Here is a 16345-nt window from a genome sequence, read left to right on the forward strand (position 1 = left end):
GAGAAATTAACATCAGAGGGTAAACTGTGAAGATGTAGATGTGGGGGGAGGGGAAGGGGGAAGCAAAGGGGAGATAAGGTAAGGAAACGTGGAGAAGATGGGGGGGGGGGGTAAATATATATAAAGAAAGGCAAGAGAGAAATAAATGGTAAAAGGCAGTTAAAATGAAATGGGAGGAAAACAAATGGGTCGAGGTGGGGTAGAGCTGATCATCTGAAGTTGTTGAATTCGATGTTGAGACCGGAAGGAATTAGCGTGCCTAACCGGAAGATGAGATGTTGTTCCTCCAGTTTGCATTGAGCTTCACTGCAACACTGCAGAAGACAAGGATAGACATGCGGGTATGGAAGCAGGGTCTTGTGTTAGGCAAGCGTAGCTAGGACCCATGCGGGCACCCATTGTTGCACATTTCATTTAGAGAAAATGGGATGATAATAAATGTACTTTATTGCAGAACCATCAATAATATATCTGATCTGTGCCATATAACTACACTGGACATTTCTCGTTATTTCTGATATTAATTTACTGCCCCCTTAACTGTCAGCCATCTCCTGGGGAAAAGAACCCTTCAATTGTGAGCATTCAGAAAGAGACCATCCTTTTAGCCAGACAAATAAATGTGTCAAGCTGAGGGAGCAAAGGATGTCAATGTCTTTGAGAGAGAGAGAGAGACCTGGGCCAAGCTTTGCAGAGTCTGCACCCTCCCTGGATTCACTTCCTTTCCCTTCAGGTGCTGCAAGTGACCAATTGAAGGTCAGAATGAGAAAAGAAATGGAAAGGGCGAGAAAAGAAAGTGTTTTACTGACAGATGTTGGAGACAGGAGGAGGTTTCAGTCTGTGTGAAGCTCAATCTTCATTCACACAAAGCCCGCGCGCTGATTGGCTGGAGGACGAGAGTCCTTCCGGTCCCACAACTCTTTCCAATGATCAAAACCTCAGAAGGAAGGTCAGGAGGCGGGTTCTCCCCTGCACCTGTGCAACTTCCCCTCTTCCTTGGAACATGCGCAGTCCCGGGCCAGGGGGAGCTCACCGAGTTGCTTCTCTATCTGGGTGGAGCCGTCAGCCGGTTTCTTGGAAACCTTTGTCTCGAGGAGGTACAGGGTGAAAACTGGTGGGGGTGGGGCTCCCGTGTCCGCGTGCCGAGCCTGCGCACTGAGACCCCAAAACGTCAGTTGAACAGAGTGATTCTTATTGGCTGATTCAGATCGGGTTCTCGTGACGTCACAAAGCGGACGGCTGGAGGTGAAACTTTCTCTTGTCTCCAACATTTCGGAGTAAAACACTTTCTTTTCTTCCCCTTTTCATTTCTCATTCTGACCTTCAATTGGTCACTTGCAGCAACTGAAGGGAAAGGAAGTGAATCCAGGGAGGGTGCAGACTCTGCAAAGCTTGGCTCAGGTCTCTCTCTCTCTCTCTCTCAAAGACATTGACATCCTTTGCTTCCTCAGCTTGACACATTTATTTGTCTGGCTAAAAGGATGGTCTCTTTCCCAATGTTCACAATTAAAGGGCTGGTTTCCCCTGGAGATGGCTGACATTTAAGGGACAGTAAATTAATATCAGACAGAGATATGTCTAGTATTTTTAAATGGTACAGATTAGATATATTACTTATGGTCTGTAATAAAGTACATTTATTATTAACTCCAGTCGTGTAATATTGTGCTGCAGCTATGTTATATATTTCCAGTCATCTCTTCCTCAGAGGGTTGTTAGTCTCTGGCTTTCTCTTCCACAGGGACCAGTGGAGTCTGGGAGTCACTGAATATGGTCAAGGATGAGTTGGATGGATTTTTAATATTTATTTTGTTCTGTTTTTAAAAACTTTTTAAAATAATGAATGCTACAGACTAACAGAAATATTGATGGAAAATGGGTATAGTGTAGAACAACTGATATTGCCGCATAAATACAAGCAACACATTGAGAATTAATTTGTCGCAGGATATTTTTGGGACTAGAGCTGCTATGTGAAATGCCAGATCAATTGAACAACCAGTTAACAGGTTAACATAGTGAGTGTGGAAAGAGGGTAAGATTCTCTAAAAACAGAAGGGTAACAATGCACACCCCAAAATATTACAAAACAGACTAACAGCATAGTCGAATTAAAATAACATAGATGACGCAGAATCTCTGTCGTGCAGAAGGAGGCCATTCGCTTCATCAAGTCTGCACTGACCCTCAGAAAAAGCACTCACCGAGGCAGACTCCCCACCCTATTCCCATAATCCGGTGCATTGATCATCGTCAACCCACCTAACCGAACATCTTTGGACACTAAGGGGCAATTGAGCATGACCAATCCACTTAACCTGCACATCTCTGGACTGTGGGAGGAAACCAGAGCACCCGGAGGAAACCCACGCAGGCACAGGGAGAAAGCGCATCTCCACACAGACAGCCACTCAAAGAATCAAACCTGCGACCCTGGCTCTATGCAGCAGCAGTGCTAACCACTGTGCCCTACTCTGGGCTCAGTTGAATTGGATTCATTGATGGAAATCCCTGGAGGAGCAAGTCAGCCAGATTGGAGCACATGTATTTGAGATAGGGGTCTCATAATTGAACAAATGCATCAGACTTAGACTGAAGTAGACATTAAAAATTCTAATGGGATACATTCCGTAATCAGTCTATGCCAGTTTTGGATAGAGGGAGAACAGACTGGCCTGCTTCCATATCGAGCCTGATGGATGTTGGGTCTATCCTAACCAAATTCCGTGTGAACCTAAGATGTGAGGCCAATTGATAAAGCCTGACATTCGGGAGACACAAAGATCCCTGAGCTCCTGGTGATTGGAGCTTAACAAACTTGAGGTGAGGTTTATTTTTGTACTAATCATTCCATTAATTTCCTTAATGACTCTGGTCGACAGCAGTATAGGCAGCATTTGCAGAGGGTACAACAGTCTGGGCAACACATTCATTTTAATGAAGGTGATCCTCCCTCACCATGGAATCGGAAGAGCCGACCACCGGGCAAGGTCCCACCTAATAGTCACCATCAGCTGTGGAAAGTTGGCCCCATATAGCTGTCTGAAAGAGGGGGACATTGACATTCCCAGATATTTAAATCCCAAGGGGAGTACCTGATTGGAAACTTAGCAAGAGGAGGGGGCTTACCCTTCAACACACCCCCTCCCCCTCACTGGCCTCTGACTCAGTAAAAGTCATCTTATAACCAGAGAAGGCACTAAATCTGTCCACAATCGGGTGCAGCTGGTTAAGATGAACATTTTGCTGTGGTTTTTATTTTTATCTCCGTGCCTCATGGTCTTTTTGCCAAAATTGTTCTTTATGGGGGTGGATAGGTTGGTTTAATTGTTTGTGTGGGCAGATAAGGTGGCAAGTATTAGGATGACGGTGATTCAGAGAGGGCGACAGTCAGGGGGCTTGGCCCTGCTGAACCTGTTATACTATTATTGGGCGGCGAACGCAGAGTAGGTGTGGGGTTGGAGCAGGGAAACGGAGGCTTTGTAGGCTTCCATTAAAGGGTAGATGGGGTTAATGGGTTACAGAGATAGGATGGAGACATGGGCTTATGTAGGGTGCTCTTTCAGAGAGCCGCTTCTGCACTGTAGGGATTCTATGTTCTATAGAAGGGTGCTGGGGGGGGGGGGGGGGGGGGGGGGGGGTGGAAGGGGGAATACGGTCTGATCATGTGAGGGGGAACTTCACAACTGTTCACAGGATCCATTGACTGACAGATCAATCCCAGAACAGGGAAAATGACAGGCATGGCGAGGGAACTCGGAACGTTCATGGGGCAGTGGATCCTTGGCGGTTCATGGAGCAGACGGGGGCAGTGGATCCCTGGCGGTTCATGGAGCAGACGGGGGCAGTGGATCCCTGGTGATTCTTACACCCGGATGAGAAGGAATTCTCGTTCTTCTCACCAGTACACAAGGTCTACACTCACATCGGCTTCTGTGTTGTGGGGAAATCGGTGCTTCCAGAAATAGCCAGAGCGGAATAATCCATGATTGTAATCTCAGACCACGCTCCACATTACATGGATGTGAGGTTGGAGACGGGCCAAGCCCAATGCCCCACATGGAAGTTGGACACGACCCTCTTGGCCAACAAGGTCTTCTGCCAGAAAACATCACCGGCCATCGGCAAGTACATCACTAACAACCAGAACGGGGAAGTCTCACCTTCCACGCTCTGGGAGGCACTGAAGGCTGTGATTAGGGGAGAAATAATCGCCAAAAGGCTCGTAGAGACAGGGAAGAGAGAGCGGTTAGGCAGCAACTGATCAACTCCATTCTGGAGGTTGACAGACGATACTCCGAGGCCCTGACCATAGAGCTTCTGCTGGAGAGGAAGAAGCTGCAAAAGAACTTTCACCTGCTCCCCATGAGCAAGGCAGTGCACCAACTCCGCCAGACACTGGGGACCTTTTATGAGCACAGAGAGGGCTAGCCGCCTGCTGGTTCACCAGCTGAGAAAGAAGGCAGCCACGAGGGAAATAGCCCAGGTAAAGGATAACAGAGGCAGACGGTATAATAATCTTTATTATTGTCACATGTAGGCTTACATTAACACTGCAATGAAGTTATTGTGAAAATCCCCCAGTCGCCACACTCCGGCGCCTGTTCGGGTACACTGAGGGTGAATTCAGAATTTCCAAATTACTTAACATTATGCCTTTCGGGACCTGTGGGAGGAAACCGGAGCTCCCGGAGGAAACCCGCGCAGACATGGGAGAACGTGCAGACTCCACACAGACAGTGACCCAAGCCGGGAATCGAACCTGGGACCCTGGCGCTGTGAAGCAAAAATGCTGACCACTGTGCTACCGTGCCGCCCAACCATAGCCGTCCCGTAGCCCAACCAAAAAAGGTCAACCAAGCATTCGAGGCCTTCTACCGGGGACTGTACACCTCCGAGACCCCCTCCCCGCTCCCCGGAGAGAGTTTGGAATCTTCTTGGGCTACAAACTCAACCTGGACAAAAACAAAGATTTCCCGGTGAGGCAGAGAGGGGGAGGGGCAGAGTGGAGGGCCTCCCAGTTAAAATAGCCCAAAACAAATTCCGCGACCTGGAGATCCAGATTTCCCACGAGTGGACACGGATCCACAAGTGGAAGCTGACCAGTCTGGTGGAGGAAGTCAAAAACGACCCACAGAGATGGGATGGATTCCTGCTTTCCCTGGCGGGGAGGTTGCAGACGATCAAGATGAACGTACTGCCCAGGTTCCTTTTCCTGTTTCGATCCTTACCGATCTACATCCCCAAAGCCTTTTTCCATTCAATAGATAAGGTGATTATGGTGTTTATGCGGAGGGGCAAGAATTCAAAACTCCCTAAAACAGTACTACAATGGAGAAGAAACATGGGAGGCCTCCCCCTCCCGAACTTGCAATACTATCACTGAGGAGCCACGGCCGAAAGAGTGAGGAGATGGGTAAAGGGCCCAGACATGGAATGGTTGATGATGGACGAGTCCTCATGTACAGGACTGATCCTCCAGGCCCTCGCCACGGCAACACTCCCATCCCCGCCAGCACCAGTCCAGTGGTGGTAGTGACCCTGAGAACCTGGAACCAGATGTGGCAGCATTTCAGTCTGACCGATGTGTCCATCATGGCCCCTATCTGCGGCATCCATAGGTTTGCACCAGCCATTCTCGACGCCACCTTCAAGAGGTGGAGACAGGATGGGGGAACACTGATGGTTAGGGACTTTTACACGGGAAATAGACTAGCGACCTTAGAGGAGCTGGCGGAGAGACTGGACCTTCCAAACAGGGATGAGCTCCAGGTCAAACACTTTCTCTGCAAGGAGACACCAGCACACCCAGAAACCCTGAGAAGCACAATGCAAGAGGAGTTACTGGACGCAGACAGTCTGGGGAAGGGAAACTGTGGGGACCTGTACGGACAACTCTTCATCAGGATGCGCTCCTTACTGGACGAAACCCAGGACAAATGGGCGGAAGAGCGAGGGACGGAAATAGGGTGGGGACTCTGGAGCGAAGCACTGAACGGGACCCACTCCACCTTCTCCTACGTAAGGCAAAGCTTCATGCAGCTGAATGTTGTGCACAGAGCACACCTGACAAGAACCCAAATGAGCAGGTTCTTCTCGGAGATGGAGGACAAATGAGAATGGTGCCAGCGGGGCCCGGCAAACCATGCCCACATGTTCAGGGTATGCCCCAGACTTGTCGAATTCTGCACAGCCTATTTAGAGGCAATGTCCATGGTTATGAGGGTGGAGCCGTGCCCACAAATGGCAGTCTTCGGGGTATCGGACCAGCCAGAACTATTCATGGGGAAGAGGGTGGTCGCCCTTGCCTTTGCTTCTCTAATCGGCCGCTGGAGAATCCTGCTCGGCTGGCGATCAGCAGCACCACCCACAGCTGCAGACTGGCTGGCAGACCTATCGGAATTTCTCCACCTGCAGAAGATCAAGTTCACCGTCCGAGGGTCAGAGGATGGTTCCCACAAAGTGTGGAGGCCATTCACCAACTTGTTCCAGGACCTGTTTGAAGCCAGCGGCCAATGGAACACTGGGGAGGGAGGAGGGCATACGGGGGCCAACGGGATCACAGGGAGCAGGCAGGAAAAGGGATGTGGGGGGGTGAGGCTACTGGGAAAAGGAGGGAGAACCAGAAACCAACTGACACAGAGACCAGAGAGCCTAGAACAAAAACACAAGAAGAGGAACCCCCAAGGAAGGTTTAAAACAGGACAGGGAGTGCGCGGGGTGGAAGGGGGGAGGCCCATCAATGGGGGGGAAGGGAGGGCACCATCCACTTGTAAATAACAGATAACTCCCATTGTACAGTGAAGGGCCCAGGAAAGAACCCAGAAACGACGAGTGAAGGGGGCGGAGGGGAGGGACGGGAGATGGGGGGACCGGCACAAAGGAAATTGTCATGCACATTGTAATCGGCAGAGTTACCCTGAGTGCTTGGATAGCGTATAATAAGCATTGCCACAAGTCTGTTACTGGATGAAAAAGAGGTGAAAAAAACTGCCCCACCCAATCCCACCTCAATTTATAGTGTTCCTCATAATCCAGATGAGTTTCCTGTAATAAAGCTATGTCGACTTTCTCGTTAAGAAAGGAGAGGATCTTTTTCCTTCTGATAGGGTGATGGATGCCCCGTACATTCCCTGAGAAAATTTGCAGATTAACTGCCGCCATTAGTTAGGCGACAGAGAGAGACAGGAACAGATTTTCACACCACAATCGGGCATGCGCCATTACCCCCTCCTCCAACTCACTTTACCAAAGTCTCCCCAAACTGCTCCTTTCACAGATAAAAGCCCCGTCTGTACCAGAGTAGGATAAAGTCAACAACACATCAACCCTCCCATAATAACAAAAATACAAAAGAATCACCACCACAATAGACCCAAGGGGACATTCCTCAATAAGACTGAGGACCCGGAGGATTAACCCCACGGCCAGACTGTCGTTACCCTCAGGATACCTTCTCCAAAATGAGGAGAAGAAAAGTAACTTTTGTAAATTGTTTTTACAGGATATTAGAAGAGGAGGAATTACAGACAGAAATCTCAAACGTCACGTCTCAATCTGACTGAGTCTCCCAATTCCTTGTAACTGAATATCACCGGACTTTGAATCGAGAAGGAGAAATGTCTTTTCTGTCGGCTTCAAAACATCATTCTGACTGGAAAAGCCCCGAGACACACACACACGAGAGAGAGTGTTCCAGAGCACTGACTGTGGAAAGACTTTAACCAGTTACGCAGCCTGAAAAAACATCACACCATTCACAGCGGGAGAGACATTACACGTGTTCTGTGTGTGGACGAGGCTTCAACTGATCGACAAACCTGGAGAGACACGAGGAGAACCAAAACATGGAGAAACGGTGGAAATGTGGGGACTGTGGGAAGGGATTCAGGGTTCCATCTGCACTGGAAGCTCATCGGCGCATTCACACTGGGGAGAGGCCGTTCACCTGCTCTCAGTGTGAGAAGGGATTCATTCAGTTATCCGCCCTGCGGACACACCAGCAAGTTCACACTGGCGAGAGGCCGTTCACCTGCTCTCAGTGTGAGAAGGGATTCACTACTTCATCGAACCTGCTGGCACACCAGCGAGTTCACTCTGGGGAGAGGCCGTTCACTTGCTCTCAGTGTGAAAAGGGATTCACTCAGTTATCCAACCTGCGGATATATCAGCGAGTTCACACTGGGGAGAGGCCGTTCACCTGCTCTCAGTGTGAGAAGGGATTCACTACTTCATCGAACCTGCTGGCACACCAGCGAGTTCACACTGGGAAGAGGCCGTTCACCTGCTCTCAGTGTGAGAAGGGATTCACTACTTCATCGAACCTGCTGGCACACCAGCAAGTTCACACTGGGGAGAGACCGTTCACCTGCTCTCAGTGTGAGAAGGCATTCACTCAATCATCCCACCTGCAGACACACCAGCGAGTTCACACTGGGGAGAAGGCATTAACCTGCTCTTAGTGAGAGAAGGGATTCAGATATCCATACACCCTGCGGGAACACTAGCGAGTTCACACCTGGAAGAGGCCATTCACCTGCTCTGAGCAGGGGAGACATTCAATGATCCGTCCCAACAATGGAGACAGTAGCGAGTTAATTCTGGGGAGAGACCATTCATCTGCTCTCAATGTGGGGAGGGGTTTTGTGATTCATCACACCTGTTGTGACTCCAACAAGTTCACAATAAATTACAGATGTTGGCTCCGTTGTTATTGTTTCTGTTCTCACTGACATCCAGGACTGCATTTTGTTCTTTCTGACATCTGGTGAATGGTGATGATTGGAGGGTTTCTTTCTGCTGGACTGGCCGGTCTAACACCTCTGCCTCCGGTGGGCTGACCATTTTTGAGGCTAGTTGCGATTACCTGGCTCCAAGTTTGACGAGGAGCACAGAATGAAAAGGTGTTTGCACGTTGGAAGATATTTAGTTCCCAAAGCAGCCATGTTGCCATGAAGATGGGCTATGGTGGTTACAGGGTTCTTTTGCCAGTTTATCTGGGTGTTTCTCACAGAAGGAGACTGTCATAGTATGAGGGGCAAGTTGTCTGTGGTAGATCGGGAAATTACAATAAACGTATCACGCAGGTGGATAAGGAGCTCAGAAGGCAGGCGGCATGCTTGTCTTCATTGGTCGGGACATTGAGTATAAAAATTGGCAAGTCATGCTGCAGCTGTACAGAACCATAGTTAGGCCACACGTGGAATATTGCCTACAATTCTGGTCACCACATTACCTAAAGGATGTGGAGGCTTTGGAGAGAGTACAGAGGAGGTTTACCAGGATGTTGCATGGCCTGGAGGGTATTATCTGTCAGGAGAGGTTGGATAAATTCGGATTGTTTTCACTTGAGTGACGGAGGTTGAGGGACGACCTGATAAAAATTTACAAAATTCTGAGTGGCATGGACAGAGTGGATAGTCAGAAGCTTTTTCCCAAGTTGGAAAAGTCAATTACCGGGTGACATAGGTTTAAGGTGCGAGGGGAAAAGTTTAGAGGAGACGTGTGAGGGAAGTTTTTTACACAGAAAAAAGTGGCTAACAAGAAAAGTTAAAGATTCCATTAGATCAATGGAGGAGACAAGAGAGTAGTGAGCCTGAGGATTGGGAACTTGTTTTAGAATTCAGCAAAGGAGGACCAAGAAACTGGTAAAGAGAAAATAGAATATGAGAGCAAACTGGGGAGTACTGGAAAAGATCCTATCGGAAAAGGAAAAGATTAGCAAAGACCAATGTGGGTCCATTCCAGGCAGAGACAGGAGAGTTTATAATGGGGAATAAGGAAATGGCAGAGAAACTAAACAATGTGTGTCTGTCTTCACGGAGGAAGATACAGAAATTGTCCCCAAAACACGAGAGAACCAAGGGACTAGTGAACACGAGGAACTGAAAGAGATTAGTATTAGTAAAAAAGCAGGACTAGAGAAAATAATGGGATTGAAAGTGAATAAATCCCCAAAAGCTTCTCTCCATCCCAGAGTGTTGAAAGAGGCGGCTGTAGAGACAGTGGATACATTGGTCGTCATCTTTCAAAATTCTATAGATTCTGGAATGGTTCCTGCAGATTGGAAGGTGGGAAATGTATCCCCACGATTTAAGGAGAGAGAGAAAACGGGGAACCACAGACCCATTAGCCTGACATCCGTTGGAGGGAAAATGCTACAATCTATTATAAAGGAAGTGATAACATATGAATTAGGAGCAGCAGTAGGCCAATCGGCCCCTCGAGCCTGCTCCACCATTCAGTAAGTTCCCGGCTGATCTGATTGAAACCTCAACTCCACAGAGGCTCCTTAGAAAATAAGTCTTGGGAGATCGTAATAATATTCTTTATTATAATCAACTTTATTATTGTCACAAGTAGGCTTACATTAAGACTGCAATGAATTTACTGTGAAAATCCGCTAGTCGCCACACTCCGGCACCTGTTCAGGTAACGGAGGGAGAATTCAGAATGTCCAATTCACCCAACAAGCACGTCTTTTGGGACTTGTGGGAGGAAACCGGAGCACCCAGAGGAAACCAACGCAGTTTTGGCGAGAACGTGCAGACTCCACACAGACAGTGACCCAAGCCGGGAATTGAACCCAGGTCCCTGGAGCTGTGAAGCAACAGTACTAACCACTGTGCTTCCATGCCGCTGTGTCAGTTATGGGGAACAAGGAAATGGCAGAGGAGTTAAACAGATATTTTGCATCAGTCTTTACGGTGGAAGATACTTCGAATATCCCATTAATACTAAAGAATATGGAGGAAGCAATTAAATACCATCACTGGAGAAGTTGTTTGGACAAACTAATGGGGATAAGATAAGTCCCCTGGATGGCTGCATCCTAGGATCCTAAAAGAAATGTCTACAGAGATAGTGGGTGCATTGATTGCAATTTTCCAAAAATCCTTGGATTCTGTAGAAGTACCAGAGGATTGGAAAACTGCCAATGTGACAACCCCCCTAATCAGAATGGAAGGGAGGAAAACAATGAGACACTATAGGACAATTAGCCTAACATTTATTATTGAAAAAAATGTTGGAATCAATTATTAGGAAGTAATAGCAGCACATTGAGAAAATCATAATCTAATCAAGCAGAGTCAGCATGGCTTTGTGAAAGGGAAACCGTGTCTGACTAATTTATCAGAGTGTTTCGAGGAAGTCTCAACCAGAGTGGATAGAGGGGGACCAGTAGATGTGTTGTATTTAAACTTCCAGAAGGCCTTTGACAAGGTATCTCACAAAACGTTAAGTCATGAGGATAAGAACCCATGGTGTTGGCATGGATAGAGAATTGGTTAATGAGCAGGAAACAGTGAGTGGGGATAAGGGGTTCTTTTTCAGGTTGGTGACCTATAACCAGTGGGGTACCACAGGGATCAGTCCTGGGACCGCAACTGTGTACAATTTATATTAATGACTTGGAGGAAGGAAGCGAAGGTACTGTGCCCAAATTTGAAGACAAAAATAGGTGGAAAGGCAAGTTGCGAGGGTGATACAAACAGTTTGCAAAGAGATATTGAGAGGTTAAGCAAGTGGACAAAAAGTTGCCACATGGAGCATAATTTTGGAAAATGTGAAGTTCATTTTGGAAGGGAGAACAAAAGATCAGTATTATTTAAATGGAGAAAAACTGCAGAAAGCTGCAACACAAAGGGACTTGGGGGAACTTGTGCACGAAACACAGAAAGCTAGCAGACAGATGCAGCAGGTAATCAGGAAGGCTAATGGAATGTTGGCCCTGATTCCAAGGGGGCTGGAGTATAAGAGTCAGGAAGTCTTGCTGCAGCTGTACAAGGTACTGGTGACACCACATCTGGAGAACTGAGACCAGTTTTGGTCCCCTTAATTAAGGAAAGATATTATTTTATTGGAGGCTGTTCAGAGAAGGTTCACTGTGATGATCCCCATTCTGGAGGGGTTGCCTGAGGAGCAAAGGTTAAACAGGTTGGGACTCTACTCATTGGAATTTAGAAGATTGAGAGGTGATCTCATTGAAACATCCAGGATTCTTAAGGGGTTTGACAGGGTAAATGCGGAGAGGATGTTTCCCTCATGGGAGAATCTAGGACCAGAGGGCATAGCCTCAGAATAAAGAGATGTCAATTTACAACTGAGATGAGGAGGAATTTCTTCTGAGAGTCTTTGCAACTGGGAGTTATTGGGACAGAGTCCTTGTGTATATTTAAGGCTGAGATAGATTCTTTTCTTCCTTTTTTAAATATAAATTTAGAGTGCCCAATTCATTTTTTTTTCAATTAAAGGGCAATTTAGCTTGGCCAATCCACCTATCCTACACATGTTTGGGTTGTGGGGGCGAAACCCACACAAACATGGGGAGAATGTGCAAACTCCATATGGACAGTAACCCAGAGCCGGGATCGAACCTGGGACCTTGGCACCTTGAGGCAGCAGTGCTAGCCACTGCGCCACCATGCTTCCCGGCTGAGATAGATTCTTGATCTGTGAGGGAACCAAGGATTATGGGTAAAGGGCAGGAAAGTGAACGTGAGGAATGTTGGTTTCAGCCATGATCCTATTGAAAGGTGGAGCAGGCTGGAAGGGCCGAATGGCCTACTCCTATTCCTTATGATCTTCGTGTGGTCTTATTCCCATCTACCTCTGATAAACTTTCACCCCCTTGCTTTTCAAGAATCTATCCAGCTCTGACTTAAAAATATTCAAAGACTCTGCTTCCACTGCCCTTTGAGAAAGAGAGTTCCAAAGACTCCCAACCCTCTGAGAGATAAAGTTCTCCTCTGCCCATTTAAGTGACTCCAATTTCTAGATTCTCCCACAAGAGGAAACATCCTTTCCACATCCACCCTGTCAAGGCCCCTCAGGATCTTATACAGTTCAATCACGACACCTAAACTCCATCGGACACAAGCCCAGCCTGTCCAATCATTCCTCATAAGACCAGCCTCCAATTCCAGGTATGAGTCCAGTAAACCTTCTCTGAACTGCTTCCAACACATTTACATCATTTGTTAAATGAGAGCAATACTGTACACAGTGCTCCAGATGTGGTCTCACCAATGTCCTGTATAACTGAAGCATAACCTCCCTACTTTTGTATTCAATTCCCCTCACAATAAACAATAACATTCTATTAGCTTTCCTAATTACTTGCTGTACCTGTATACTCGCCTTTTGTGATTCATGCTCTTGGACACCCAGATCCCTCTGAATCTCAGAGCTCTGCAATCTCTCACTGATTAGATAATAAGCTTTTTTATTCTTCTGGCCAACATGGACAATTACACATTTTCCCACGTTCTCCATTTGGCAGATCTTATTCCACTCATTTAACATGTACCTTTTTAATCTCCTTATGTCCTCTTCACAATTTGCTTTCCTACCTATCTTTGTACCATTGGAACATAGGAGCAGGAGTTGTCCATTCAGCCCGTCGAGCCAGCTCCACCATTCAATACATAGGTGCAGGAGTTGGCAATTCAGCCCGTCGAGCCTGTTTCACCATTCAATACGATCATGGCTGATCATCCACTTCAATGCCTTTTTCCCCACACTATCCCCATATCCCTTTGTGTTATTGGGATTTAGAAATCTGTCAGCCTCTGCTTTAAACACACTCAATGACTGAGCTCCCAAAGCCCTCTGGGTATAGAATTACAAAGATTTACAACTTGTTGATCACTGTAGATCAAACCATTGCCCCGTTCTATCCCCCTTTCCGTGTCAGTTTATTTCCCTCAAAAGCCCATCCAATTTCCCTTTGGAAACATTCCATCATCTCTGCTTCTACCCGCATCGTAGGAAGTGTGTTCACGGTATTTCCCACTTTCTTCAAATGCAAACGAGTCTCAGTGAGCACAGAAAGAGGCCATCCCACCCATCGTTCCCATGCTAGCTCATTGAGTGAGGTATCTAATTAGTCCCATTGCCCGTAAAGTTTCTTTTCCTCCAGAATCTGTCCAGTTCCCATTTGAAATTTGCTGTTGAATTTACTTCCTGCACCATTGTCAGGCAGTGAATCCCAACAACTCGTTCTGTTTTAAATCTAATAATTTACGATATGTGTTTGGATTTTCACAGGGGACTTGAAATGGAGAGAAAGACATGGTTGTTGCACAAAATCAAGACTCAGTCTTTATGAGTGATCTTCATGAATGGGCAGAGTGTGAAATTCCCAGGTTTGCGGTGCCAGACTGGCAGTGCCAAGTGCACACATCCCAGGGGCTGGGCCGGGAGGGACACCCTGCCCTAACCCTCACCACTCATGGGCCTCCAATGGCCAGGGAACCCCTCGGGAACCGTGACGCCTGGCTCTTGTCTGTGTGGGCCAATACTAATTGGCTTTCATGTGACTGACTGGGGAGTCGCTTATATCAAGGCCTTTACATAGGGTGTCCTTCCCGTTAATGGGATGGAGATTGGTCTTAACTGTATTCTGATCTCTCCAATGGGAATAGGCCGGTTAGATCTGAAACCGATTGGCGCTTAGTGCGGTGCCTGATTTCGGACTCTCCTGCGATCTAAGTGGCGCACTTGGATTTGCACCTTGCGCATCGTGACCATTAGATCGTACCCTGATTTTCATTTGCTGTAAAAGCTTAATTGCTGTGTATGTAAAGAATGTGCAATGAGGATAAATGTACTGGCAAGAGAGACCTTCAAGTTCTGATTAGCCTCAACATTTGAAACTGTATGAATAAGGGATTGTATAGAATCAGATAAAGGGATAGTATGAAACAGTTCTAATGTATTCTTGTCTAAGATAATGAGAGAAGGTGGTGTCAGTAATTGGGAATCCAATTAAATTAATTCAGTGACCAAATTGACCAATTGCCGTGTTACAACAGGCCCAACTCTGACGTGCGGTAATGGTCACTTTGGGGATAAAAGTAGAGGTTCCGAAAGTCTTCCTTGCTGACCAAGTACTGAAGACTCCCGAGGCTGAGTTCTAAGGAAATTACTGTCAAAGAAGGAGCCAGAGAGGGTTATGCGTCTACAGACTGATCACCCACATGAAGTTGTAAAAGTTGATGTCTTAAAGTTGTTCAGTAAATATTTTCATTTAATAAACTTATTTTAAAATTTACTATCCGGAGAATTCTGATTTTATCTTAATTGGTTAAAGTCTTGTCTGAACCAAAGTGAATTTATTAAATGGTAAGTTGGGTGTGGCTGAAATCAATTAAGTTCCAGATAAGATCAGAAAACATAAACCTTCAATTTAAAAACTTACATTTCTATAGCGCCTTTCACAACCACAGGATGTCCCAAAGTGCTTTACAGCCAATGAAGTACTTTTGAAGTGTAGTCACTGTTGTAATGTAGGAAACACAGCAGCCAATTTACACACAGCAAGATCCCACACACAGCAATGTGATAATGAGCAGATGATCTGGTTTTAGTGATGTTGATTGAGGGATAAATATTGACCAGGACACCGGGGATAACTCCCCTGCTCTTCTTCAAAATAGTGGCTGTGGGAACTTTTACATTCACCTGAGAGGGGCAGATCAGTTTAACATCTTATTTGAAAGAAGGCTGTTCTGACAGTGCAGCACTTCCTCCGTGCTGGGACAAGGAATGTTGGAAAAGGTTTTTGTCCACAGGTCCCGTACTGGGTTTTAGCCTTCTGATCCAGAGGTGATAGTGCTGCCCCCTGAGCCATGGCGGACACTAGTTAGAAAAGAAAAGTTATACTTTAAAACCCTCCACCCTTTGCCTCCGACCCCTCAATCTAATAATTAAAACCCCCAGTATAAATAACATGGATTTAACTGACAAATGTTGAAGTATTGATTTCGAGCCACAAGTTTTAACTATCCACTTTCTCCTCGGGCACCTTTCCGTCTCTCTATTGATCATATCAATGACAGCTGGGTGACAGAGCTGAGGGCTGAAATTAGCTGAAAATAACAGGGCCTGCATCCCAGTTGGAAAACTGCCATGGGCGTTGCACTAATTGAGAGTCAGGTAGGTGCTGGAGGACTGACTGGGAAATGGAAGTCAAATCAATTGTTACAACTTCCGGGTGCGGCGATGACCAGCTAAGTCGCACGTTTCGGCACCTCCCGTTTTAACGGACTTTTGGGCTCTTGTCGGGAGCCCCAACGGCAATTTTCGAAGGCTAAACCCACTGTGAGGCGACATAGAAGGGAGTCCCCCCGGATGTGAATGGACAGAAGAGATAATAGTGGCCAGATTGCGGAGGATCCTCTGGAGCAGCGGCAAAGAAGGGAAGTGAGAAGCAAGATGGCGGTGGAGGGAGGCCAGATTGTATGGGGCCTGGAACAGCAGGAGTTCCTCCGGCGATATGTGGAGGAGCTCAAGAAGGAGGTCCTGGCGCCGATGCTGCAGGCGATTGAGGGGTTAAAGGAGG

At 46.9% G+C, this 16345-nt stretch overlaps 1 protein-coding gene and 1 long non-coding RNA gene across 2 annotated transcripts in view; both read left to right on the forward strand.

The window, feature by feature from the left end:
* The window catches only part of LOC140417949 (uncharacterized), a 226069-nt gene that overhangs the window by 127676 nt on the left and 82048 nt on the right, over positions 1-16345 (forward strand). The window lies entirely within an intron of this gene.
* Positions 944-8701, forward strand: LOC140420006 (uncharacterized). Its single transcript, XR_011946131.1, has 2 exons — positions 944-1245; positions 7505-8701. It is a non-coding gene; the product is annotated as an uncharacterized lncRNA (long non-coding RNA).

Source organism: Scyliorhinus torazame, chromosome 5 (assembly GCF_047496885.1).
Source record: "Scyliorhinus torazame isolate Kashiwa2021f chromosome 5, sScyTor2.1, whole genome shotgun sequence".
NCBI lineage: Eukaryota > Metazoa > Chordata > Chondrichthyes > Carcharhiniformes > Scyliorhinidae > Scyliorhinus > Scyliorhinus torazame.